The 27,431-nt window shown below is 38.8% G+C and overlaps 1 long non-coding RNA gene and 1 pseudogene across 3 annotated transcripts in view; both read right to left on the bottom strand.

Annotated features, from left to right (window-relative positions):
• Positions 1–22,387, bottom strand: part of LOC145494258 (E3 ubiquitin-protein ligase UBR5-like) — a 57,110-nt pseudogene extending 34,723 nt beyond the window's left edge. Inside the window, exons 1-11 of the transcript XR_014050246.1 lie at positions 22,367–22,387; positions 21,903–22,060; positions 15,926–16,030; positions 14,766–14,976; positions 13,127–13,245; positions 12,829–12,966; positions 12,060–12,171; positions 5,677–5,834; positions 4,637–4,726; positions 4,032–4,130; positions 3,038–3,119 (exon numbers count right to left, since the gene is read on the bottom strand). The product of XR_014050246.1 is annotated as an E3 ubiquitin-protein ligase UBR5-like (transcript). The remainder of the gene's footprint in view (positions 1–3,037; positions 3,120–4,031; positions 4,131–4,636; positions 4,727–5,676; positions 5,835–12,059; positions 12,172–12,828; positions 12,967–13,126; positions 13,246–14,765; positions 14,977–15,925; positions 16,031–21,902; positions 22,061–22,366) is intronic.
• A 260-nt stretch (positions 22,388–22,647) lies between these two features.
• LOC145495464 (uncharacterized) overlaps positions 22,648–27,431 on the bottom strand; it is a 337,143-nt gene continuing 332,359 nt past the window's right edge. Inside the window, exon 5 of one of the 2 annotated variants that reach the window (XR_014050422.1) lies at positions 22,648–23,029. This is a non-coding gene — a long non-coding RNA (uncharacterized LOC145495464). The remainder of the gene's footprint in view (positions 23,030–27,431) is intronic. The other variant, XR_014050423.1, reaches the window with a different exon arrangement.

Raw genomic sequence — 27,431 nt, forward strand, 5'->3', positions numbered from 1 at the left:
GTGCTTGGACCCTCGGAATCTCAATAAAGCAATCAAGCGCAACCCCTACTATGTGAGAACCATAGATGATGTGATACCGAAAGTCAGCGGCTCCACCCACTTCAGTATCCTTGATGCACGCAGTGGATTTTGGCAAGTTAGTCTTGACGAGGAAAGCAGTAGGCTGTGCACCTTTAACACCCCATGGGGAAAGCATAGATGGACAAGACTTCCATTTGGCCTTACGTGCAGTGGAGATGTGTTTCAAGAAAAAATGGATATGGTCTTTGGCAGTCTTGAAGGGCTCAGCGGTATTGCAGATGACACATTTGTCTATGGCACGGGTGAAGCACAACATGATCAGCACATACTAACTGTCCTTGACACAGCAAGAGAGAACAAGGTGAGATTTAACCCGGACAAATTCCAGTTTAAAGTGAAGGAAGCATCCTTCTTCGGGCTCACATGGACCCCCGACGGGATCCGCCCTGGCGAAACCAAAATCAAAGCAATCCGTGATATGCCATCCCCGAAGAACCTTACAGAGCTGCAGTGCTTTTTGGGCATGATTAACTACCTGAACAGGTTCTCACCCATTCTAGCCCAAGTGTCAGAACCTGTGCGACAGCTGATGAAAAAAGATGTACCATTCGTGTGGCAACCAGAACACCAAAGGGCATTCCAGAACCTCAAACAAGCAATCACTGAAGTACCAGTCCTAGCCTATTACGACCCAGAAAAGGAGAACCTAATCCAGTCTGATGCAAGCCTTAAAGGCATTGGATGTGTGTTGACGCAAGAGGGCAAACCAGTGTGCTATGCCAGTCGATCACTAACTGAAACTGAGTCTCGATACAGCAACATAGAGCGAGAGTTACTCGCTGCCTGTTGGTCGCTTGAAAAGCTTAACCATTACGTATTTGGTAAGAAGGTGGTCATCGAAACTGACCACAAGCCGCTCGAAAGCATCTGGAAGAAGAGCATATCGAGCGCACCACCACGCCTTCAGAGGCTCCTACTTAAAATGGCCAAATACAACGTGGAGATCAGGTACATTCAAGGAAAAAGCAACGTGATAGCAGACGCCCTTTCCAGGATTAGCCACATGGAGCCCCCTGCAGAAGACAACGAAGTCCCCGTGGTGGAACTGGACACAATCTCTCGAACACTGCCAGCCAGCCCTGCCAAACTAGATGAAGTACGAGAGTACACTGATCAAGACGTTGTACTCAGTCACTTAAAAGATGTCGTGCATCATGGATAGCCAGAATATCCAAATGAGTGCCCACAAGACCTGAAAGAGTTCTGGAACTTCAGAGAGGACCTGAGTGTTGAAAATGGCCTCATTCTCAAGGGACACAAACTCGTAATTCCCAGTAAGCTACGCCCACAGATGTTACAAATCATACACCAAGGACATATGGGAACAGAGAAGTGTCTCCTGAGAGCAAGGGAGAGCCTGTTTTGGCCAGGCATATCAAGGGACATCAAACAGATGACAGAGAACTGTCCGACATGCGCACAGTTCTCCAAACAGCAACCAAAAGAAACATTGCATCCACACAATGTACCCAGTTATCCATGGCAGAGGCTTGGATGCGATCTGTTCGACTATGGAGGTGCTCAATACTTACTAGTCGCAGACTATTACAGCAAATACCCCATCGTTAGAAAGTTGAGCTCAACGACATCTGCTGCAATAATCAACCACCTCAAATCAATCTTTGCAGAACATGGTATACCAGAATCCCTGGTATCTGACAATGGCCCTCAATACAGCAGCAAGGAATTTGCAGCGTTCTGTGACCAATGGGGTATCAATCACATTACTAGCTCACCAGTGTATCCAACGAGCAATGGATTCATAGAAAGGATGGTACAAACCGTAAAGAACCTTCTAAGGAAGTCCGAGGCTGTAGGACAGGACCCGTATCTTGCGCTGTTGTCATACCGGGCCACGCCTGTCGATAGCAACTTACCATCACCAGCCAAGTTACTGAACAATAGAGAATATCGCACACAACTACCCAGCAGTGGACGACTCCAACGGTCACAAGCAAAAGAATGCCACCAAGATCAGCTGCAGCACCGCCAAGATGTTCAGAAACAGTAGCATGATGGCAAGTCCACACGTGAGCTACAAAAGCTAGTACCAGGCCAACCAGTATCGGTGTTTCAACCAAAAACCAAGACCTGGACTCCGGCAACACTGAAAGAGCAAATGAACCAGCCAAGATCCTACATTGTAGAGACAAACAGTGGTTCTGAACTAAGGCGCAACAGAATACAGTTAAAACCGTCAGGCCAAGTAGCACCAAGCCTTGAAGGTCAACTGTTCTCTAGCCAAGACAATCCACCACAGCCCAGTGCACCTACATTTACATCTCACCAAGTCCCGTCACCAGGATTACCCCAGACACCCCAGAAACCAGCTACAGTTGGTGAGGGAAGTGCCGACCAACATCTGACAACCAGAAGTGGTCGTGTTGTAAAGAAGCCATTAAGGCTGGACCTTTAAACTTTGTTAATCAGAACAACTCGGCTTAGCCGTCTGAGAATTTTGTTGCGTTGGATTCAATTTGAACAATACTTGCGTTATTTAGGTTCCAATTTAGAGACCAAGTTTGTTTCTTTCACCCGGCAAAGTTTTTAGGGTGGAGATGTAAACATATCAGGTTTGGAGCATGCGCAGTAGGACGAGACAGAATATACACGTGCTTGTACTCGTTAGCTGGAATAAAAAGTTATCTTTCTGATCTCTGCCATAACATTACAGAGGTTTGATTGGCACCCATGGAAATAGAAATTCAATGCAGTCCATAAAGTCAATTAACTGGCTACAGAAATGTTGTTAACAAATAAACACAGCCACATAAAGTCCCTACCCTAATACTTCAAGCTATAAAGAACATATCACAGTGAACTGAATACAACAAATTGGCCAAGACATATGTCAGTCAAAACGATAATTACACTGTACATACTACATACTACATACTACATACTACATACTACATACTGTAGCTAAATTCTATTTATAACAACATCATTTACTTACCAGGATCTAATTCCATGGAATCAAGAAACTGCTTAATAGCTTCATAGTCACACTTGAGAACATGGCACATCAACTGTTGAGTCTATATAACAGAATAGTTTTTTTAATTTTTTTTATTGATGTACCACTATCTGCCATTAAGTAGTAGTAAGGTTAACTCTAATGAGGGCTTTCAAGGTTGAGTGCTAGTTGGCAGCAAAGGTCAGGCTGTCAATAAGGACTAATATAAGTAAAGTTATGGATGTTCTCAAATAATGTTGCTGGAGCAATTTGTCAAACAACTAAAATGGGGCACTGTTCAGTTTTTTGTTGTTGTTGTTGTTTTTGTTCTTCAACTTTTTTATGTGTAGGCATACATGTACTTAATAGAGGGGAATGGTTATGAAGCCCAGCACACTTCAAAGGATAAAACAAAAAATCAACACTTTATGATCATGGAAGGTCCCCAGCCATGGACTATCTTTTGTTTCGTGCTCAGACACCATGGACTAATTACATAACCATTTGAAAATGTTTCTATTGGTTAGTTCCTCACACCTTGTGTTTTGGGCATAGTGAAAAAAAGCCAAGTCATCATAAACATGGGCTTCACAACCATTTCCTTCCATTAACTTAGATATAGGTTGGCCCTAACTCTTAGTTTCCACAATCACCATAACAAGTGAGAAGAGTATTATTTGTCACGTCTATCACAGGTAACACCATTGAAGCATTTTTGTATGGTTGCCCTCCCTATGTAGTTTGGTGGGTACTGCATCTCGTGCATACTGTTAGTTGGAGAGAGATACTGTGAGAGTAATGAGTCTCCACGAGTGTGAAGGTAACAACAACAGGAGTAATGTGTCAACATAGTGACTACAGCCAACAACAAACTCTTCATCCTGAGTACAATCCACTAACACTAGGCCCGCAAACTTCACACACAAGTCACATCCAAGCAAAGAACACTGAACACTGAATATCACATCCACAAAACATGCCATAAGTAACTTACCTGTACTGCTAGTACAACAACAAGAGCCCTGGCTTTATACTCCGTTCCTGGTCTCAGAGATGTGACACCCACTCCAAGGCTTTGTAAAGGGGGAAGATCCTCACAGAGACAATAAAGATAAAGAGAACATCACATACATGTAGCTGCTGTAACAAGACAAGACAGTAGCTAACCTTGCATGCAATAACCTGAAGAAACACTGCAGCCCATGCTCTTTAATCTTGTGTGTGACACGTGTCTTAACAGAGGACTGGTTAGCCCCAGATGCTGGCAATTTGATCATGGAAACAAAGGCAAATAATTTTACAGTCCATACAAACATGAGATTTTCCACTTCTTCATTTTTACAGTATTTTCTAAAAGAGATATTGGCACATTTTCCCATGTGTCTATTGAGCAACATGTACAAGAATAAAAGAAACACTCTTAAAATTTTGACAGAACTAAAAACACCTGTCAGCGAACTTGGCACCTGTGTTCTCGTTACATTTCTACGTTGCTGTTCTTCAAAACTTCCACTCCTTGCTTTCACATGTATTGACAGAACCACCAGCAGCATTTTTCTATTATCTAGGATACAACTGGACAACACACAGATTGCTTACCGTCCAGGCAGGATCTTTAACAGTACCAAGAAAGTTCTTTGACAGAGGAAAAAGTGCTCCATTGGTGTCTGTCATCATAATTAAAGAATCCTGAAAAGAAACGGTATCAGAAAAAAAAATAAGTGCAAAGAAACAAGGGCAATTTTAATTTTGATTATAATACATTTAATGTGCACTCTGATTAGTCTAGAGGTCATTTTATATCTGATGATCCACTTCAATTCACTTCGTTGAATTTATTTGTAAACAAATTACACCAGCTAGTCACTAGCACATGCAAAACCTCAAAATAGTTTTAGAGAATTTGAGAGTACTTAAAAAGATGATCGTGTAAATACACTTAGTTAATAATAATAATAATAATAATAATAATTATTATTATTATTATTATTATTAACAATTATTCACCGAAGTGGAGGTAAATATCCACCACTTTCACCGACACTGAGGTGAATAATTGTTTTAGTATATACCACACAAGCTGAATAACTAGCGGACCAAAGAGTAACTTTATTTTGTTTAATACTAACTTTATTTGAAACGGAAGCCATTTTGTTTTTCTTTGGCTGCTCAGAGGTGAATAGTGCTTGGCTAATCACCTCCAAGCTAGCCAATCAGCGTGTGCGAAAAGTGCTCTTCACTTCTGTGGTATATACTACTAATAATAATAATGCTTTATTTATACATGTATAGCGCTTATTGGTATCCAATAGTGCTTTACAATGATTTTAAAACATGAGTAAAATAAAATAACTAATAAAATAACTAAGCTGTAAAAAACAAAATAAAATCTAGGAATAATAAAACCTTATAACCTCAATAAATTCCTGTACCCTGTAACTGGGATAAACAATCTGACTTAAAATTCTCCCAAACTTGCTGTTTGCCTGGAGTGTTTGTATTACATTATTTGTCAAGAACACAAGGTCAAGTCAACAAAAGATGTGGGTTGCCAATAAAAATAACCATCTAACCATGATCTCTGTCAATAATAAACAGAGATCACAAAGTAGATGATAGCATTGAGATTTATTTCTTACATCTCCTGTTGGGTATAACTGAATATTACTGGACCCGGGCTGACTAAGGAAAGTTGCACAGTCTTTTGGCATAGTTCCACCAGGTTCGGGTTTGGAAGATGCCAAGGTGTAAAGAACATAACAAACACCAGATGGAGTCTTCAGCATCACATGAACTCCTGCAGATAAAAAAAATACACCTGTAGGTTGGTAAACAATAATCATTGACACTAGTACACATGTATGCTACCAGAAGTATTAAATTAAAGACAGATTGCCACGTATTTACTGCAACTAGTACAAAATACACTTTTTCTTGTGGCTTATTTATACTACTGGTCAGGAGCTCCTAGGTGCAACTCAAATTCTATTGCCCATCAAGAGACACAAGTGCACTGTCAATCTAGCAACCACTAATGCATTTGCTCTTTTGGATTTTAAGGAAAACGACCAATTTTTTAAGTTTAAAAGACATGTTTCGACAGAACTTCTGTCATCTTCAGTTGAATGAATGATTACAAAGCAAGTTGAATAATAAGTAGGCAAAAATGCTAATTAAGACAAATAGTAACAACAGAACGTGAAAAGGTGTAAATTAAAAGGATAATTTTAGATTTACACGGTGTAATTGCTGATTGAGGCAAGGTAGTTCTTTTTGAATATGGATAGCCTCCTTTATCTTGAGTTGAAAGCTGGTAGTGGCGTGATCTAAAATATGAAAGCAGTCTATTGAACACAATGAGCGACAACGTTCAGAATTCTGAAGATGTTTGAAGATGTGAGAGGCCCTATCAATGGCTAAGTGCTCACGTACGCGTGTGGAAAAATGTCGGGAGGTTTCGCCAACATAACAGGCATTACAGCCCGCACGTGAACAAAGCCCACTGGGGATAGGGTCTTTCACACCAAAAAGGTTACCTATCTTAAAGGAAGAAAAAACTAATTTGATGTCTAAATCATTACAATAGCGCTTGATTAAGTGTCGAATCTTCTTCTGAGTGATGACAGAAAAATGGCCTATGTACTGCAGCTTAAAGTAAAACGTGGGCAAGGTGGTAAGGGGGTAGCCCTGGGGACAATGATTGCTATGGGTCCCAATGAAAAGGTTCTTTTTGAGAATTTCAGTACGCTTGGTTATATCCTCGTGTGACCCCAACCAACTGTTGTTGATCTTGTAGGCCCTGTCAACAAGAGTCCTAATGAGACCTACTTTGTATGAGTAAGAGGTGAAGCTAAAATAATTAGTTAATAACCCATTAAAGGTTTTCTTACGGTAAACCCTAGTTAGGAAGGAATTAGTGTCACTATTATCAATAAGAACATCTAGAAAGGGTAATTTGCGATTAAGTTCTTTTTCCATAGTAAACCTTATGTTGGGGTGCCTAGAGTTAATGTAGTCAAAAAATATAACAGCATCGTGTTCCGAGTGAAATAAACAAAAAAGTGTCGTCAACATACCTACGATAAAATAAAATTTTAGAGCATTGGAAATTTTCCAACCACAGTTTTTCATGATGCCCCATAAAAAGATTGGCTAATACAGGAGCAAGGGGAGACCCCATGGCCACACCGTCAATTTGGTCATAGAAAGAACCGTTAAATAAGAAATCATTCATTCAACTGACGATGACAGAAGTTCTGTCGAAACATGTCTTTTAAACTTAAAAGATTGGTCGTTTTCCTTAAAATCTTTACGTGTCTGCTGCTATCTACTGTAGACCATTTGCTCTTTTGGTTTTAAAGGAGTTCAGTCACAGCATTTTGAATTATTTTGGCCAGGTTCAAAATGACATGTATAGACTTTAATCAAACTTTCCAGGATGCGCAAATGGCGACATACCCTGGTAGATCCTTTTAGGGCAGGAGGGATTTTTACATTTCTCCTCTCTCTCTCCTTTCATCTGCTCATTCCTCCCTCTCTCATTCCCTTGCTTTCAAATGTTCTACATGTACCTCTCACATTCTGTAGTAACCTAGCAAACAACTCCTACACCTTGCAGCCTTAGGACACAGACCATGACAATTCCAATTATATTTCACAAATTCCGGTTGAAATACATGAGAATAAATTATGTAGATTTCGACATCAAGGTATAAGCAAAGTAAACACAGATTTAATGCCTGAAACACGTAACAAAGATATAACAGGGAACAAAAGTTCTGAATAAATGGGTATACAAGCTAAATCACAGATTGGAAAGCTTTCACACAGGGGAAGGAAGGTTGTTTGAGAACAGCATAGCAGTATTTTGAATTGAACCCTGGCTTATAGTATAACTTCTGGAAGGTGGATGGAGATGACCAATCAGCCATTGTCAATATCTCATCCAGAGAAACACTTCCATTGGCTGCTGCTGTAGTTGAAGCTGAATGAACTGAATGGGCCTTGAATATTTCCATGTTGATTCCAGCATCCTTGATGGTAAGCCGGAGCCAGCACCCAACAGCAGCAGAGGAAACCTGTTTGTGAGGCTTAATATAAGAGATAAGCAAAGGGTCTGGTTTGGAGCATAGAAGAGTATGGCAAACTGGACACCATTTCTTGAGGTAGTGACAGAGAGTTTCAACAGGATAAAGTCTCCAGTTGTGAAGGAAATGAGCGAAGAAGGCCTGAGCTAAATGGCTAGGGTTACCACGCTTTCTAGGGGAAGTAAGGGAGAAAACAACTCCCTCTGGGAGGATTTTACAGTATCTAAGATCTAATTTAGCCAGAGAAGCTGCCCTTTCTAAGCAAGCCAAGGCAAAGAGCATAACAAGTTTCCTTGACAAGTGCTTGAGGGACAGAGAGCTGTTGCTTCCTAAGGAAGTTAGGTGCGCTGTCACCTTCTTGACATCCCAAGTATGTGAGTACCTTGGTTTCGGAGGGTGGGAGTTGAGTATTCCTTCATTAGCTTAGTGACATGAGGGTGTTGACCTACAGGGAAGCTGTCAATCTTTGAATGTGTAGAGGAGATAGCTGAGTGCAGTGCATTTATGGAGCAGTACTCCAAACCATCTGAAAAGGCCTTTGCTAGAAATTCAAGGATTTTGGAGTGGGGCTGAAACAGGATTAATTTTCCCTTCAGTACACCAGCTACTCCAGCAGGACCATGCTGACTGGTAGGCCTTGCGAGTGGAGGACCGAGTTGCCGAGAGGAGGAATTTGGTAACCTGTTATACTGGTAGTATTGTTGGAGATGTGACACACGGCTAGATGAAGGCGTGGGAACATCGGATGTATCCTGTTCGGATCAGAGGGGTCCTGCAAGAGATGTGGACTGTGTGGCAGTAGGACACTGTCAGTTGCTGACTAAAAGATTCAACAGGATTGGCCACCATGGTTGGGCTTGCCATATTGGTGCTACAAGGACTAGATCTGTATTGTCCTGAATTACCTTGTTGAGACCTATTGGAATGAGGTTGAAAGGGGGAAAGGCATAACCCTTCAGAGAATTCCAGTGTAGAGTTAGGCATCTATATGAAATGCTCCTGGATCTGGTCTCCAACTGATGTATTGAGGTAGTTGAGCTGTTAGGCGACTGGCAAACAAATCTGTGTTGCAATTTGTAAGGAAGGACCGTGTGATTACTTTAGGGTGAAGTAGCCAGTTGCTGGAATCTAGGAAGGTACGAGACTCTTGGTTGGCTATGGTATTTTCTTTTCTAGGGACATGCTGTGCAGAAATGAGGATGTTTCTGTGAAGACACCAAGTCTAGATCTCCAGAGTTAAGGACATCAGAGGGACTGAGTGGGTACCTCCCCTGTTGTTTATTTAAGCAACTGCAGAGGAGTTGTCCATCTTCAACAGTACAACCTTGTGAGACTGGCCCTTGAGGAATGTTTTTAGGACTAGAAATGCTGCTTTCAGTTCCAGAAAGTTGATGTGTTGAGTTGATTCCTGACTGGACCATTTGCCATTGGTGGATTTGCCCTGACATGTTGTGCCCTAACCTAGCATAGAATCATCCGAGAGAATTGTTAGATCAGGAGGTGGGGGAGGAACAGGGCTGCCGTTGCCCTTGTTTACATTGTGTATCCACCAGATTAGTTCTGCCCAAGCTTGGGAGTTGAGTGTTAGTTGACAGTTGAAATTGAACTGGTGGTCTCTCAAGGTTTGGATAAGCAGAATTTGAACAGCCCCAAGATGCAAAGGTGCTACCCAAATGGCAAGACAACAAGATTCCAGAGGAAGCCCAGTGATCGCAATAGAGTTACTGTCATTTGAGTTAGATGTTGAGCTTCCTCCTTGGCAGAGGCAAGGAGAAGGAAGTCATCCAAGTATACCATGATTTGGTACTCCCGCTTCCTCAGAAGACGGCCACAGGTTTCAGAAGTTTGGTGAAGATTTGGGGTGCTGAACTTAGCCCAAAAGGAAGACCCTGAAAGGTGTAGTGTTTGCTGCCCCAGATGAAATGGAGAAACCTTTCAGAGGATTTGTGCATGGGAACAGAAAAATAGGCGACTTTTAGATCAATACTTGTCATGTACTCCTGAGAAGGGTTTTCAAACAATGAAGGTTTTCCATCTGGAAGTGAGAGTTGCGAACAAATCGGTTTAATGAACTCAATCTATTACAGGTCTGTCAGTCCCTTTTTACTTCAGAACAAAAAAAAGGCAGCTGTAGAAGCCTTCGTCTGAAGGGTTGACCTCCTGAATAGCTCCTTTCTTTAACAGTTGCTGGACTTCTGCATCAATCAACTGAGTTTCTGATGGACCTGCTCTTGTAACAGGAGGGCAAGACTGAACTGGGGGTGGATGAAAATCTATTTGAAAGCCCTTTACAATACTTAGAATTTCTGGGTCTGAAGTTGTTTGCTTCCGCTGGGATAGGTGCTGGTTGATTCTTGTTGGGTCGTCCTTTGAGGATGAAAAGAGCAGTTTTATGCACAGGTTTGGGCATACTTTGCAGGGTGGAAGGTGTGTCGTATGGGGGCTGTTCTAGATCCAAAACGTTGGGAAGGGCCAGATATCTGTGGAAATTGGCGCCCTGTATTTGATGAAAGGGTTTCAGAGAGGCCACGGGATAGGTCAGCCTGTTTTGAGGTAAGGAAGTCATCCCCAAAAAGCATTTTCTTAGCATTAGGTAAAGGGAGGTCCCCTAAATTAATCTTGGCCTTATTAATGGCTGCTAAAACCTTCTTTTGTCTTAATGCTGACAACTGATAGTTAGCTGAGCCAAGAAGGCACAGTGCCTGCTCTAACATTAACTTAACATCTTCATTAGAGATAGTTTCCTTTGATTCAAGCACGTCATGTAGACAGCAAAGAGGGCCAGTGGCATTAAGTAAAGAACGCTGAATGGAGGTAAGTTCCTTATAACGTTCTTGTACATATTTCTTGGTTTGAGGGTTTGAAATTTGGTTGATAATCATGGTATAAAGTGTAGGCGATGCTAAAGCATCGACAGATACGACACTGCTAGTTTCCAAAATATCCAAAACTTGACCGTAACTGAGTTTCCTTCCGAAGTTTTTGTCCAAGAATGAAGAAAACACCTTGGATGGTTTCCAGGATGTGACAGAAGTGTCGGGGTCATAACATGCGGAGTTGGCATTGTCATTTGATCCCGCATTTTGTATCGCCTGCACTTGAGGTGTCATTTGGTGGCTTAATAGCCTTGTTTGGCGGCTCAAAGGCCTTGTTTGGTGGCTTAATAGCCGTGTTTGGTGGCTTAGTAGCCTCATTTGGCGACAATTCTGCCTCGGCTGATGGCTGAAAAGCCTCATCTCCATTGACAGACTTGAACGCAGGGTCTTCAGAAACCAACAAGGAAATGGCATCACAGTCGACTTCATGATCTGGTTTGAAAGCCATTTTCTGTTATTCTAAGTGGGACTCATAAAGGGCCAAACAGCTATTACAGTTGGAAACATCATTTTTAAGGGTGTCGAAAGACTTCAGAATGGACTCCAGCTTGTTGTTGGCCTTTGAACGATGATGTTTGGGTGAGTTAGATGGCAAGTCCCGATCATGCGAATGGTGGGAAGGTGAACGTGATTTACGTTTGCAATGTGAAGGCATCATATCTGGCCTCAAAAAACACTGTAGTTGAAGGAAACCACTGTAGGTTGATTGCTGCAAGGAAATTTTAAGCTAGAGCAACAAAAAAAGGGAGAAATAAAAGTTCAAATATGAGCGAAAAATACTTACCTGTCTATAGGATTGAAGCACAGCAGAAAAAGCTGCTAGGAATCCTGGGAGCACATGGTTAGTGCTCCCGGGTCTTGATGGGATTACATCATGTGTTTAGTTTTCTTGGGGGGTACCTCTTGGCGCATTAAAGGTGTGGATCGAAGCACAAGTAAACGGACAATAACTGATTTATTCTCATATATTTCGACCGGAGTTTGTGAAATATAATCACATATTCAAAGGTAAGTAAGACAAAGTTATCATTACTACATGTAAAAGTAAACTAATTGTACCTTTGCAGTTAACAGTCACAGCCAGAGGTTTAGCACCTGACGGGACAGATAAAAGTTTTGGTGTGCGTTGAATACAGTCAGGAATCTTGTTTGCAGCAGATGACTTAACCAGCTATAAAAAAAAACCAAGCATTATATTCATTATTTATGTACAGAGATTGCCAGAAAATTACAAAGTACAATTAATTTTCACACATCATCATATCTTACATATAATTATCAGCTTATCAGTTTAGTGCCACATGAATAAACTATGGAACTCTGGTAGCTAGCTATAGTGCATGTACATGCAGTCTAAGGCTGAAAATACCGTTAGTTTTACAGTCATGTTAACTAGTAAAAAGATATTTTTTTAACAAAACTTTGTTACATGAATGAACTGATAGGATGAAACAACCGATCAAAGGGGCAGTCTCACCAAGATTTAGTGCTACTTGAAAATCCAAAGAAGGTGTTGGTATTAATTGGAAATCCACAAGTAGTTGCCTAACCTTGCTAAAATGCACCGTACTAGTCACGACAGTTGTTTACAACTGTTGTGGCTATGGATGAGTAGGAAAGAAGTGGTCTAAAACTAGAAAATGTCAGGCCAACGTTTGCAAGTTTGACAGTGTTACTTGGACGAAAAATCATTGATATCTTAGAGATTGAATTTATGCCTTTTTTGTCGTTTTAAGGTTATTTTGTTGATCAGTGAGTGCAGCTTTATAATTCTAGCATAGTTTGCACAAAAACTACATGATACTGCCCCTTTAAGCATAGCAGTTACCTGAAGTTCATCCTTGCGTAGAAGACGTACGTCCTGCAGAAGAGATCCACTGGCCTCTTCATTTGAGAGAGCTGCAGCTGCAGCCTGAAGAGCAATATCTTTGGGTGGAAACTTGACAGCAGCATAAGGTCCATCCACCTGGAAAACAAAATAATGCCACGCATTGAAATAACTGCCAACAGTTCAAGTACAAACGTAACACCATTTTGTTGAGAGTTCATATGCATTAAGATACTGTAAGCTGGGATATTTCCATAAACTACACTGCATCCTTCTAAAAAAAGCTAGATGCACTTACTTTAAGTACTTTTCCAACAGGAATGTTACGTTTATCTTCTACAAAAATAACATCTTTCAAATCCCAATCCTGAACAGATTTATCTTCTGCTGCCTCTACTGATGGATCCTTTTTACGCTCTGCAAATGACAAATCAATGAAAAATCAACACAATCCTACATTTGATATTCACAATATTGAAGGGGTGAGTGGAATAAAGCCCTAAATACCTCTTCCTAACTGAGTTTGAGGGCCATATTGTAAGTTACGGACCCAGTTTATTCCACATCGATTTATGGCCCAAGCGCGAAGCACGGGGGCCATAAATCGAAGGGGGAAAAACAAGGATCCGTAACTTACAGTACGGACCGAGAAAACGAGGTTAGTAAGGTATTTATATCTCTACTGGATGTCTGACGGGTTCGGGAACGGTTTCTATTCACACAGAACAGCTTCAAATTTCTGATGCACCTCAAAAGCTAAACTAGTCAATTTGAAATCGTTAGTAGGTTTTAATACACAATTTTAGAAGTAAAAGAAAGTTTTAAACTTTTACCTCCTAAAAATGTTAAGAACACTTGGCGAAACACTTTGGCAACAAAAACAGCTTTAGGGGGCCGTACAGTAGATTACGGCCTGCTAAATTGACCAATCACAGTGCGCGTACTAACTGAGAGATATAATAAGTGACTTTAATTTTGGAAAACATTGAGGCAACAAGCATTGAAATACCTTACAGCAATTTATACAGTTTACTCTTGTTTTCATTATTGTCTAAAAAGAACAGGTAGTAATTGCTAGTTCTTTTGAGACAGTAGCTAAAACCTGATAAACTGTGAAAATTGCTGGTAGGTATTTTAATCTTGGCTGCCTCATAATTTCAAATGTCCGTCATGTTTTATCACAGTGTAATATTATACTAGCTTAGGCTTCTTCATTTGCTTTATGATATAGAGGTAATGTGGTGGCAAAAAACAAAAAAACCTGCTTTTTCTATGTTTTATACTCTGATAAAACATGGGTTTTTCAACCAATCAGAATGTGTGCAGGGTCCTATCTGTACTATAATATGTGAAAAAATTAAATAGATTCCATGCTCTGGTGAGTCTGTTTAGTCATAGATTACAGACGATGTCAAAATGTGGTAGGACCAAAATAGTGGCACAAGAGCTGTTAGGTGAGTATGTCGCTGATGTTCTTACCGCAATTTGACATCATCCATGATCTATTACTGAATACATTGTTACTGTATATTACGTTGATTTGTTTTGTTATTTTTCTCTCAGAAAAATTAGCTTGTGTAAAAGCTACTCTTCAATTTGAGAAAAAATAAAGTTTAAGTATAGATGCACAGCAACATGGAGTCTACTTGTTTTACACAGTAAAGAAAGAAAAAATGTTAATGACATTATCTACATGTATGCATAACCTACAGGTCTTCCAATAGATAATAAGTTAGAACCAATCAAAATGCAAGAATATGTAATTAATGCCTGAAGTGCATTTGCTGTACTTGTAACCAAAATAAGTCATATTGGCCATCCAAAATCTGCACATGCTAATATATGTGTGCATATATTTCATGACTTGCGTCAACCATGGGGTGTACATGTAGTCCTTGACTCTAGCTATGTATCAGCTTCCACTAAATTAAACTCACTCAGGCCAAGAGAGCCAGGAACATCACTGTCTTGTTCATCAATAAGTGGTGGATTAGGAGATTCTTCATTCCCTAGTGGCAGCACTTTAAAGCGGCACTTCTCATCCAGATTCCATGCCGATTCTAATAACTGTCCCATACGAGGGATACCAGAAGAGATGTTGAAACCAATAGAACCAGGATGATACAAAGGACAGCTACGTAAGCAGACCTGATGTTGAAGAAAAGCAATACTTCGGCAGTTGTTAAGTTGGTACAAGATTTTATGTGCAGCTACCACCTTTCTATCATGGTACTACAAGTTCTGTATAATGTTCACAAGAAACACTTGTACACTGTAACCATATGCTGTAACTGGAATACATGTACTGTCCACACTTGTCTAATACTTTGTAGAACCAACTTTCACTCATCTAGTTAAAATCTGCAACATTACAGAGAATGGTTGAGCCCTATGAGTCTACATATCAGTGATTCACAATTTAATTTTTGATCACACTAACAATCTTTGTCATAAATCTCATTTTCATAACAGTCTGCCCATACCAAACCCTGTACAGTATTGATAAACACTCTGAACTGATACATGAAATTCAACGCTGAAAGGGGAAAGGGGGATGTTGACAGCTATGTTGTAGTTGAACTTCTGATCATGATTTCAATTATTTGAAGTTTCAATTAAATGTGATGAGTACTACAAAGGAGTAAGTAGCCTTGAAAAGAGTCTTTTTGATGACTGACGCCTTAAAAACCTGACAAACAGAGGGGTCCTATAGGAAACAAAAACCCTCTTTCACTTTGAATGCCTTGCACACACCTCTTTTTCATAAGCCAAGAGGTTTTCCAAGAGCATTTTCTGATTAGGAGACATTGAAAGGGAAGTTAATCTTTCAAATAATCAGCTACCTGTTATTAGTTTGGTTCTTTTTATGATGTCTGTGAATTCTGTTGGCTAATCTGTTTAAGTCAAAGGGTGTAAACTGGGGGTAGCAAATTTGAATTATAGTTAGCTAAGCTAACCCTAACCCTGATATAGTTATAGTAGTGCACATAGACATACGTAATTAAGTAATGCATGCATCAAATCCTTTCATACGATTATTCAAAGATTTAAATTTTCTCTCTGTTTACTGTTAAGTTTCACTCTTGGCATGGATTACCTGAACTCCTCGTACTATACAGCTGGTGAAGATGGTGCGGTTTCTTCTTGCCCTGGCCCGAGCTTTTTCTACAGTTTCTTTCTTTGCTCAAATGGAAGTACACCCCTATGGTAAAGCACACATGTATGTACTGTGTTTACCCGCGTAATAGTTGATCCCGTGTAATAGTCGATCCTGTGTATAAGTCGACCCCCAATTTTTGAGGCCAAAAACAAGATTTTCTTCATTTCCAGGTAAGAATTTCTTGGAAAGCTCTTCTTGTATTTCTTAGAATTTTCTTTCAGCTACTGCGGATATGCGAACAAATCACAGCAAGTTTCAACCTGAAGTTTTACTAAGCTTATTATGATAAGTACACAAGCATTTTACCCAGTTTAGCAACATGAGTGTATGCGGGCTTTTTGACGATAAGTTTTGTGAAATGCTCACAAAACCAAACATGATGATTCCAAACGAACCTTTTTAAGTGTGTAGAGATACAAAGTGGCTTTAGAAGACAGGGAAAACACCAAAGAAACTCAGGACTCTTTCAAAACGACTCGATAAACAAAGTGCAAAGCGCGCGTTGTGATACTTGGTAGCCAAGCCTTGAAATCTGTTGAGACTGTATCCTGCCAGGTTACTAAGCAGAAAAGTTCGAATCGCGAAAGATGTCTTCTGAGCAGCCTGACAGATTTACTTACAGCAAAAATATCGGTTCTTTATGACAAAATTGAGCCAGTGAGTATCTACAACATTCGTGTTCTGATATAGAGAAACAGATCGCTAAGTGAATGTACGTCGTAAACTGTGTTGCCGTTTACTACATGTTTGTTAACACTGAAAGACAATTATTATGCAAATTACTTAACTTGTGCGTGAATCTCAAGTTTTTTACCCATGTATAAAATGAGGGTGAATTTTCGGACTGATTTTTAGGTCTTGAAAGGTCAACTTATGCACGGGAAAATACAGTAATATTATACACCAGTACAGTATGTAGTTATTTCCATGTTCAAGTGAATGAAGAGGTTGAAAGTGTAATGATTCTCAAACGCTGTTTGCAGATGCATACAATATTGAGTACAGCAAGTCTGCAATTATTGTTAAGATAACTCAAGGGGTGCCAGAAAAAAAACCTGAAGTGGCTTCTGATAAATTGCTAGATAATTTCCCTCCAAATTCCCCTGTATTCCCCTGTGAAGCATAAACTTAATATAGTTTGACATCACATAGATTAACATTCACATAAGTCCTTATTCTGTGCACCCCTTCAATTATTAAATTTAGAGACCGAGGTTTTGGGACTTTTTAACCTCAGCATCTGTTAATTTATAGTCCAGCTGTTAGGGGACAAAATTGTTCGTTTTTTGATAAAAGCATCAAACTTGGCAGGGTTACTAATTCAGGTCACAGCTATTTTTCTTATGCAAGATATGCGGAGAAATTTTTTACCCAAACTTATAGAGATTTGTGTGGAGATGCCATGCTGGTGCCCCAGGCTGGTGCCCATCCGTATGGGCACCAACATGGCGGCCGGAAACCAACAGAAACATCTGTCACTGAGTTTTGCTTCAAAAACGTGAATTTATCCCTCGAGAAACTCTAAAACATTAAAATAATACTTTTTCTAAGACATGAACTGTTCAGATAGCCAAGTTCCCCGAAATAAGACACGTTTTAACCATCATGACAGCTCTCTAGGCCGTCACGTAAATGCCGCGTCACGCAAAAGCTTCGAAATTCAAGCGTAGTGTATCACAAAGCCAAAAACCCATTCGAAGTGAAAATTTGTATGAATATTAGTTTTCAGCTGCTCTTATACATCGTTTAAGTAAAATCTCAGTTTTGTAGTTCGAGTTTTAGTGACATCATGTGAAAACCAGCTATACAATAACAAATTAACCAGTGCCTTAGTCTTAAATTATGTCAAGTGACAGTCACGTGACCATTGTTTTCAATTACCAGCAAAGCAATAGGCACTGATGAAATCATTATCATTTTTTACATGCCAATTTTATCATTTGCAATGTAGATTCTATTATCTAGACCAGGAAATTCAAACCTTAAATGTATGTTTGAGATGTGCCAAAAACATAATATCAGAGTTATGCATCAAATCGAGGCTGAGATACAGAGTCAATTTATATAATTGTTAGGTTTCATTGACATTATTTTCTTGAGTTACTTGCTTACTGTGATTGAGACACCTGTTTCGAATTTGAGACTTTCAAATATGCCGGAATAGATCAGGTATGTTACAATAAACACTTGTTGAACTTTTTGGTCTGAAGGAAACCTTTTGAAAAACAGCTGTCATTGGCTGTAACATTCCTATGCCTGCTTTTAAAAGCACTAGCTGAATAAAGGTTCTTTTAGTTGCAATTTCCACCACAATTGCACAAACAGGTACAATAAAGATTGTACCAAACAGGTACAATCATATGTTAATTTTGTAATAACTGACAACAATATTCTACTTATAAACCTGATTTCTGTGAATGCTGTGTGGTTAAAAATTACGATTGAGAAAGCGTTTAAATTGATTTAATGAACCAAACTCTCCAATGTTACAGGGTAAGCTGTTGCAAAGGGTTGCGCTGCTATAACTAAAACTCTTTTTCATGTAGTTAGTTCTCAGAAAGGGAACAACAAGTTAACCGAGTCCCTCAGAGCATAATTTGATTCATTTCGCGTTACAAATTTAGAAGTAGGATATTCGGGAACCAGACCGTTTAGACTTGAAAACCATTAATTAGAGCTTTCTGAATTTGGAGTTGAAATTGCAAGTCTTTCCAGCTGAGTTTGTGAAACAAGGAATCAACATCAGCTTCATAGGCTGATGAAGTTATTACTCGTGCAGCACAGTTTTGTAGTTTTTGTACCTTATCAGATAATGTTTTGCCACAATTACCCCAGACTAGGCTGCAGTAATCAAAGTGAGGTTGAACTAGTGAGTTGTATGTGCAGAGTAGGGTAGATTGAGGGACAAATGGCTTAACTCGCTTTATGGCTCCAGTTGCAGTTCTAAGCAAACTTTTTACACAGTTTATCAAGTGGGAATGCCACGTTAGATTTTCATTGATATATCCCCAAAGTGATTTCACAGAGGAAACTTGTTCAATCGGACCATTATCAATGGAGAGTTCGAGTATATCAGATAGAGTACTTAATCTTTCCCTGGAGCCGATCAACATAAAGTCCGTTTTGTAGCATTCAAGGTAAGTTTGTTAGACACAAGCCATTTGCTTAGCTTTTCATGTCATACACTAGACTGAATCAGATGCAAATCACAACCAGCATAAGTAATGTGGGTGTCATCAGCATACAGGTACGCTAAACGATAGACAGCTGGGCAAATCGTTAATACAAATTAGAAACAAAAGAGGACCAAGGATGGTGCCTTGTGGCACACCACATTTAAGAGTGGTGAAGTTAGAGAGACAGCCATTAACGAAGCACCCTTGTGTGCGATTAGTCAAATACGATTTAAACCAATCAAGAGTTTTCCCATGAGATTCGCACCGAAATTACTTATATCCCATTAAGCCAGACTTAAGGATTGTCGTACGAAAATTTTACAACATTGATTTTTTTTTTTCTGGGACTTTTACCACTGTAGGATGATGAGTTAGTTATGTCAAAAATGTAAAAAAAAAAAAAAAATGGGGGGTCACCGACTTCATTTTGGAGAGAACAGGCCCGGAAGAATACCCTAAATCTGAAAAAGTCGGGCTTCGTTAGCGAATAAGGCCACAGTGTCTGTAAGCCCAAAAATATTGCAAGTGGATCTTTGAAATGAAATGTTCTCTGCCAAATATTGTTTAAGTGAATTTAGTTAACTGGCAAGGTTCCTTGAAGAACAAGTTCGAATCAGCGACCATAGTTTCATGCGCCTTGCAGCCGCAAGATGGTAGGATCCAATGTCCCATGGACAGAAATCTTGAAATTTTTTTAACTTCCCGCATTGATTTTTTTGTTCAGTTTCAGACGATGTGGAGATAATGGTAAATAAACTCTGTTTCTGGAAAGAAAAGTAGGGGTCACCGAACGTCTAAGATCGTTAAATCCAGGCAAAGCTATAGCAATGGCCATCTGTCCTATCATTGCCTATTTTATTACTTAGCGCGCGCTCTCATGCATGACGTGGCTTGTGAATTTACGTGCACAGTAACGATGTGCAGAAACAATTAGTGTGAACGTCCTTAAGGTGGCTCCCTAGAGTATTTACGAACACCCTCCCTATGGAGCGTGAGTTAGAAAAGGAAACTTAGTTAATTTCTCTTAAAGTTTTCCCTGTAGAGACTTACCACTATGGGTACTGCTAAAATAAGGCTTATATTTTGGTTGTCAATTTTTGGATTAAGGCTGTTACCATGGCATCGTCTCATCTAATGACAGGCAGATATAATCCTCATTTTGGCTTAAACTCCTCAAGATTTATACTCTCCTTCGGTGAAATGTTTTCATACTTTGCCACATCATGGAAATGATATCGCGTGCCATTTTGAATTGATAAAAAGTCAAGGTTGTTCAGACGGTTTTTCCAATATCCTGTAATTTTTCATTCTTCTAAATATACCAAGTTAGCTCTGACAGATTTTAACAGAAATAGGGTATTTTACAGAAATTGTATGTGGTTACAACAGAGGCAAAGTTTTTTTTTTAAAAAGAGAAAAACCTCACCAAAGGAAACACAAGAAAATTCGCTGTCAGTTTTGCTTTTTGTGCTCATGTTGATGTCCTTTGAGCGCACGCAGATTACTTGAGCTTTCGTCCTACACACGCGTGCAATCATAAAACTATAGGGAGCCACCTTAAGGTCATTCCACTGAAATAGAACCGGCACTGAGATTTTTGCCAAACTTTGCCTATTGACTGTTTATATTGTAGGAACTTAAATTTGGAAATAAAAATGAGGGGTCCCCATGTTCGTTTAGGAGCAACAGCACCTTGTTTATACCATATAAATCCTTACAATAACACCATGATTGCAGTCACGATTGCTTGCTAAAATCACATTTCCGACGATTGTTTCTAGCTCAATACTGAGAATTGGCCCATATTTATTTTATATAGAGAAATTTATTACTCAATTCAACACAACAGAAAAAAATGATAGTTCACCGTACTCGTTTTCGAGAAAATGACGATTTACCTCTATGGCGAGGTCCAGCCGCGAAAAAAAGCCGCCATTTTTTAATGTACGCGCGCTTATCACGCGTGAAATTATGCAGAGTAGGGATGCGCAATGCAATACTGGGGAATGACCTTAAGCAGATCACCTCAATAGCCAACATAGATCCATGCTTTGTCTAAGCCTCGATTTGATGCAGAGCCCCAATATGACACTGTTTCCAAGTTTGCATCTCTGATGACTCTATATGTAATGTTCAAAATGATTACCTCATTTTATTTGCCAGGAAAAACGAGAAAGAAGAAGAGAAATAAAAATTATTATTCGTATTAATACAATATTAGCTATTATTTTATTGTTTATTGAAATGATGGTCACGTGACCAATCACGTGACAAATTTTTAGACTCCCAGATACTTTATAAGTTGCTTTTATATTAAGAGAAGGCTTAGAAATAAGCATTTTAACTCAGCCTCGTTCCCATGTAAAGGCTTAATATGTCATTTCTTGACATGCGCGTAGCATTGTTGTGGGTGTAAATTTGGGATGGCTCCATATCAGAAAATGTTTACCTTATAGAGGTTAGTAATCCTGGGAAGTTTAATGCTTTTATCACAAAATGAACGATTTTGGTTATTTTTGGCTCTTAACAGCAGGACTATTATTTACTTTTCATGGCATAAACTGTAATGCAGCGACCTATATGCAATACACAGACAGTTTACTAGATCCAAGAGAAACCAGAATTCACATACTATACACTGTTCTGGGCAGTTGATGTTTGCAAATTAATACATCAACGTGACTGTAGAATTTACTAATTAGGTTACAAAAAAGCTTTGCATGGATTTGATCACTTACCACCAGTACAATGCCCCTGATGACATCTGGGCACACGTGTAAAGAGAGCATGTGTGAATGGCTACAACTTTGTCTCCAGAGAACTCGGCAAATCCTTGAGTTGTATGTTCCAGTTTGCTAGCAATAGAGCTGAGGGTTTCATCAATCCAAGTAGTAATCTGCAGGAAATAAATGATGAAATTAGTCATAATAAGTTTAAACACAGATTCAAATTAAATATAATTATTTTGATATTAGAGCAGTTTTTAAATGAGTGTTGTAAAACCAAAACCAAACCAATTGCTTACCAATTAGACTACTCAGCCAATATCAAACTGTAGTAAAACCAAAACCAAAGTAATTGTCAAATTACTTTCGACACTCAATTGAAAACTACCCTAACATAACTGGACTGCTTAAGATGAAGGAATAATTTTCAGTCAGTTACATTGTATGTAGTTTAGTCAAGCAAATTCTAATTTTACATGAATGGCCAAGCATCCCATTTCCTCCACTCAGGGTGACTATTCTATATTAAATATCATGTATGTAAAAGAAGAAAAAACTGAAAAAAAAATGACAAAGTCAATTGGAAATTTATAATATCACCTTGCAAATGCAATCACGGTTTTTAATTTAAGAAAACCTTATAAAGGTATTTGGAGGACCACACATACATGTGCATGTACATGTAAGAATTACTCAATCACTTGTTTTACCCTTGTGACTTACAAAGTCTTCATAGTTCTCTCTTTCAATGTCATTACAAATTTTGATAAAATACTTGAAATGCTACCTATCTGAATTGCTTGTAATACACTTATTAAGTACATTGTATACCTCTTTTAATGAACAAACTATAGCTGATCTTGCTGTTACTGTCCAAAATATCAGTTTTTGAGCACATGCCCATATTTTACCTTGCCAGACTCTGTGAGAACAGAAGCTCTTATGGAGGATGCAGACACTGATACAACCTTTTCGTCCACGAGCTCAAGAGCTTTGACCCTGGAGTGATATACAACATCTTGTTCTCTGTAAGGTAGTGGATCTTCCCATTTCCACTGATACAGCTTGCCATCTGCTCCAACACAGACCAGCTCTGAGTACATGGTAGCAATGTGTGTAAAGCGTGTGAAGTGACCATCCTACAGAAGAATGTTGCATAGTTTATGAAAAGCTCAGATCAGCAGCTGTTTGATCAGTAACCTCTACACATGTACACTGTAAATACAGTAACATATTGCAAGGTAGTCCCGCAGAAAATTCAAGCATTCTGATTGGTTCTTTCTTGGTCAGGCTTATGCAATAAAGACCATTTCCATGGAAATATTTATGAGCCATGTATGTTGCTGTTTTTGTACATGGATATAATAAACCACAACACCAACCTTGCTAACTTGAGTTGTGCTGAGAAATATAATATAAAGATTTAGGCCAGCCTAAAAGCGGAGCTCCTCAGTTATTTTTCGGAACGTTGTCACTAATGAAAATAATCTAACATGTATGAGATAAATTGGGAATGATTTAATAGTTTCAGCCGGAACTAGTATTACATCAGCAGATCGAGGTGAAAGATGGTGTGATTATGAAATATAGAGCTATGACTTCAAGGATTTCTGGGAAGCCACCAAAAATCCTGATCACATAACAGAACTGTCTTCTGTGCTTTTTGATGGCATTTCTTGTTCTTTCCTACCTTATTAAGAAAGACAAGGCATTGTTATTAATCATTATATTCTTCCTTAGTTAACATGGGGACTCCCACACAAAAGAAGTTTACACATTTTTTTGTTGTGGGAACTGATTGAAATGCGGTGGTTACAATATACTCAGTCCCTGAATCTCTACCAAATGTAATCTCACAAAAATACCAAAACAGTATACATACGTGAAAAGTTGGAAAGTTTTGTTTTCTAACTTGTCCCCAAAGATACATTTAGCCATCTTCACTATTGTATGGAGTCTGCTCCTGCTCGAAGGGTTTGCAATAAGCAAAATCACCCTCGCATAAACGGTAATTACAATATTTTTTTTTGCTGATCATGAATACTTGCATAGGCTTCTAATAATAATTTTATTATTCAATTTCAATGCGATTTGTTCCTTTTCTCGACTGGCATTGTGGACTACAAGAGCTGTTATTGGGTTCCATTAATTAATTTTGCTATGATTAAATTATACCAAGAATTATCAGTAAGCTAAGAGGAAATTATATTATATACATGTATTTTGTCTGCACTACACAACCAAATGCACTCCAAGGTTATCAGGCATAGGTACATTTGTCAGAAGAGCCCAGCATATCCAAGATATGTTTTGATTGACACATCACTTAAGATAATTTACAGCAAAATGGCTAAAAAATACATCAATATCCTACATGCACCAAAGTCAGACATGGGGTTATAAGGCAATCATTTAAACAACAGATTGAAATAATTTATAAATTAGAGAACACTATTTCTACAACAGAAAGGAACAAATTAACCTTATTGGACATTGCGAATGGCAATGCTGTCTGTAAAATGTCACAAATTTCTCAACCCTTTCTTTCTACAAAAATGCTAATCCTGCAACTTTGCTTAAGACCCAGTTCTCCATTTCGTGTTGGCAAAATATCAATTTATGCCATGTCCAATGCAGATTATCACAAAATTGATTTAAAAGCTCAATAAATATCATTTTAAAGCCAAAAAGCCAATTATTTAAATAAACCATGAGTAAATTATCTCTAAGAAATACTGATTAATTTAACAGGCACTTAAAAATAATTAGTTAATATGTGTTTCTTAATAATGTAATGCAGTGTATCTGTCACAATGTTGCAGCTATGATACTACTACACAAAGGATGGGTTGCAGAACTGAACCTCCAAGTCAGTTTATTCAATGAACTTGGTGCAGAATTTATAATCCCATCAAGTTGTCTGTAAATACAGAGAAACCAAACAAAGCATTACAATCATAAGTAATGAATTACTGAACTCTTTTACATGTATGAACAGTGTATGTTCCATTAATATCGGGGATCTCTCAGAAGCTGCATCCATGATAAATTAATTTGTTCCCAGATGCATTTGTTTATAGAACTTTTCACAAATTAATACATCTGTCAGAAGTATCTCACCAGGCCATGGCTGCTTTGAAAATCTTTGATGTTTTAATACAGGCTGTCCATCTGTAAACTGTTCATATATTGACTGACAGGAACAGGCATGTAATTCCTTTCTTTGATATACAGTGAACTTCATTGTTAGTTGTTTACTGAGTGTTAGTAGTGAATCAAATGCTAGGGGTTGGTACTCCAAGTTTCACAGTGGCAGGCTCTGCCCTGAGATACAAACCAAACTTACATAACTGTTATGAACTTCGCCACTTGCTTTCAAGAGCAAAGGCAATTTGCTTCAAACAAGAAACTGGAACACTGAGGGTTACAACAATGTGCACAGTCCCAATCACAGGGTCATCCAGGCTGTTTGGTTTTACATATAACTGCACAACTGTATATGAGTTCAGCTTCCAGAAGAAAATCAGAGTTTGTCAGGACAAATACTGATGTTCTTGCTTACTCAATGAATGAATGTGCAGTTCCAGAAGATATTCACACCCAACACCCATTCATGGCCAGTCTTTAGAAATTCCAAATTAAAGTATCAGGAATCAAGAGCTCTAATAGAGAAAAAACCTCCATGTGGGGTATGAATCTTTTCTTGAAAAAAACAATGTCTGAGAAATCATTAATTACAAAATAATGTTTAAGAAACATCTTACCTTTCAGAGAATTTTTAATCTATACTGTCTGGCCAGTTCATATATTTGACAAGTTGACACTGGGCGTGTTTTTAAATTTGTGCCCTTCAACATCACATTGCTATGTAGTAGCACTGGTCAAGTAAAAACAGCATAATTTGGTTAATTAATATACGCTGTACATTATTAGGTTGAAATATTGGTGTAGATTGTTGCACATCAACAGATACAGAAACTATTTGCACCTGAATCATGACGAGTGAAAAATCGTGCTTGAGACATTTACATGTACATGTAACAGCCCTCCACCTCAGAACCATCACAGATATGATATGATATTTTTAAACTCTCTGAAATTTCAGATTATTCAAGATTAACATATGCACATACATCATCTGGGGCAACCCTAAAACACTGAATTAAATGGAAACCAAAATCCGGAACCCAGAATCTGGAATCCGGAATTCTGAACCAAAAACCAGAATCTGGAATCCAGATATTATGAATGATGATAGAAATAATTCACTTCAGCAATGTCTAATAAATAAATATGAGCAAAAATTATTTTGTTCTTATTTATTTTCTTGGCTTTACTTCAGCCACAGACTGTAATTGCTAAAAAATTAATGACTAGTTCTGAACAACCCTTAGCTATATATCTGGCCCGGTTGTTCAAAAGCTGCATAAAGCTATCCATTGGGTACATCACCATCCAGTCAGGGTTACTGATTTTTTGGGTGGATAGAGTTACTCATAGCCTGCGAGCAGGCTCTAGTATCTGTCTCTAGTGTCTGAGCAGGCTAAATAGGTGTCTAGTGTTTTTCTGCATTAGCATGTCACCAAGAGCCTTCATGCGGCTTTGCCACTCACGCCCCCAGCACAAACACGAGAGCCTGCTCATAGGCTAAGTTACCCATCTTTTGTTCAAGCTGGCCCTGGTGAGAGCCTGCTTCTTGTCTAGATCAAATTGCTCTGAGAAGACTGGTGAGCAGCACATTAACAACAAGCTATTATAGGCTATTGCAGTGAATTTCTGGCAGTCTTTTAGCATCTTTTAACAACATGTGGTCTGATCTCCCGTACGAAACGAGCAGATCTGCAGCAGATCTGCAACAGATCTGTTTTGACAAAAACAGATCAACTGCAGACTAATTTATCGTCTGCAGAGTCTGTTTTCAGTCTGCTGCAGACGTTGAGCTTGAAAACTCTTCCCGATTTTAAGACTGCAGACGAAAACAGACGAACAACAGATCTGCAGAATATCTGCAGCATCTGCAGATGATCTGCAACACGTTGAAGTCCAAAAACCGGATCGATAGACCATTCATTGTATCGTCACTTGGGTATATTAACCTTAGTTGGATCAGTCATGACTGGTTCGTTTTGAGATGAATAAAATAGTTCGATTCTACGAATAAAAAGATAGTCGAACATTGAAAATGCGTAAATAAGAGGCATAAATGGTCAGCCACTTACGTACAATGTGCTAGTAAATCAAATGTTATACGTCAATTGAACACTTAAATTAAATGATAAATACATTTTCGACCTTAATTTATTCTTATTATATAGGGATTAGACACATATGCGTAACGCATCCTTTCAATAAAATTTAAGAACACTGCAGGGCACATTGGTGTTAAATTCCCAGTTCCAAATGCTCAGGGAAAAACATTTCATCGATCGACATATCAGTGTTGATAGAACAACGATACGAAAGTTGAAGTCAACACGTGAATGAATAATGAAAAGTGGAACAAGATGGTTAAATCTCTGTACTATGATTATTTTTCTTATA

The sequence above is a fragment of the Orbicella franksi genome, chromosome 8 (genome assembly GCF_964199315.1).
Source record: "Orbicella franksi chromosome 8, jaOrbFran1.1, whole genome shotgun sequence".
Taxonomy (NCBI): Eukaryota; Metazoa; Cnidaria; class Anthozoa; order Scleractinia; family Merulinidae; genus Orbicella; species Orbicella franksi.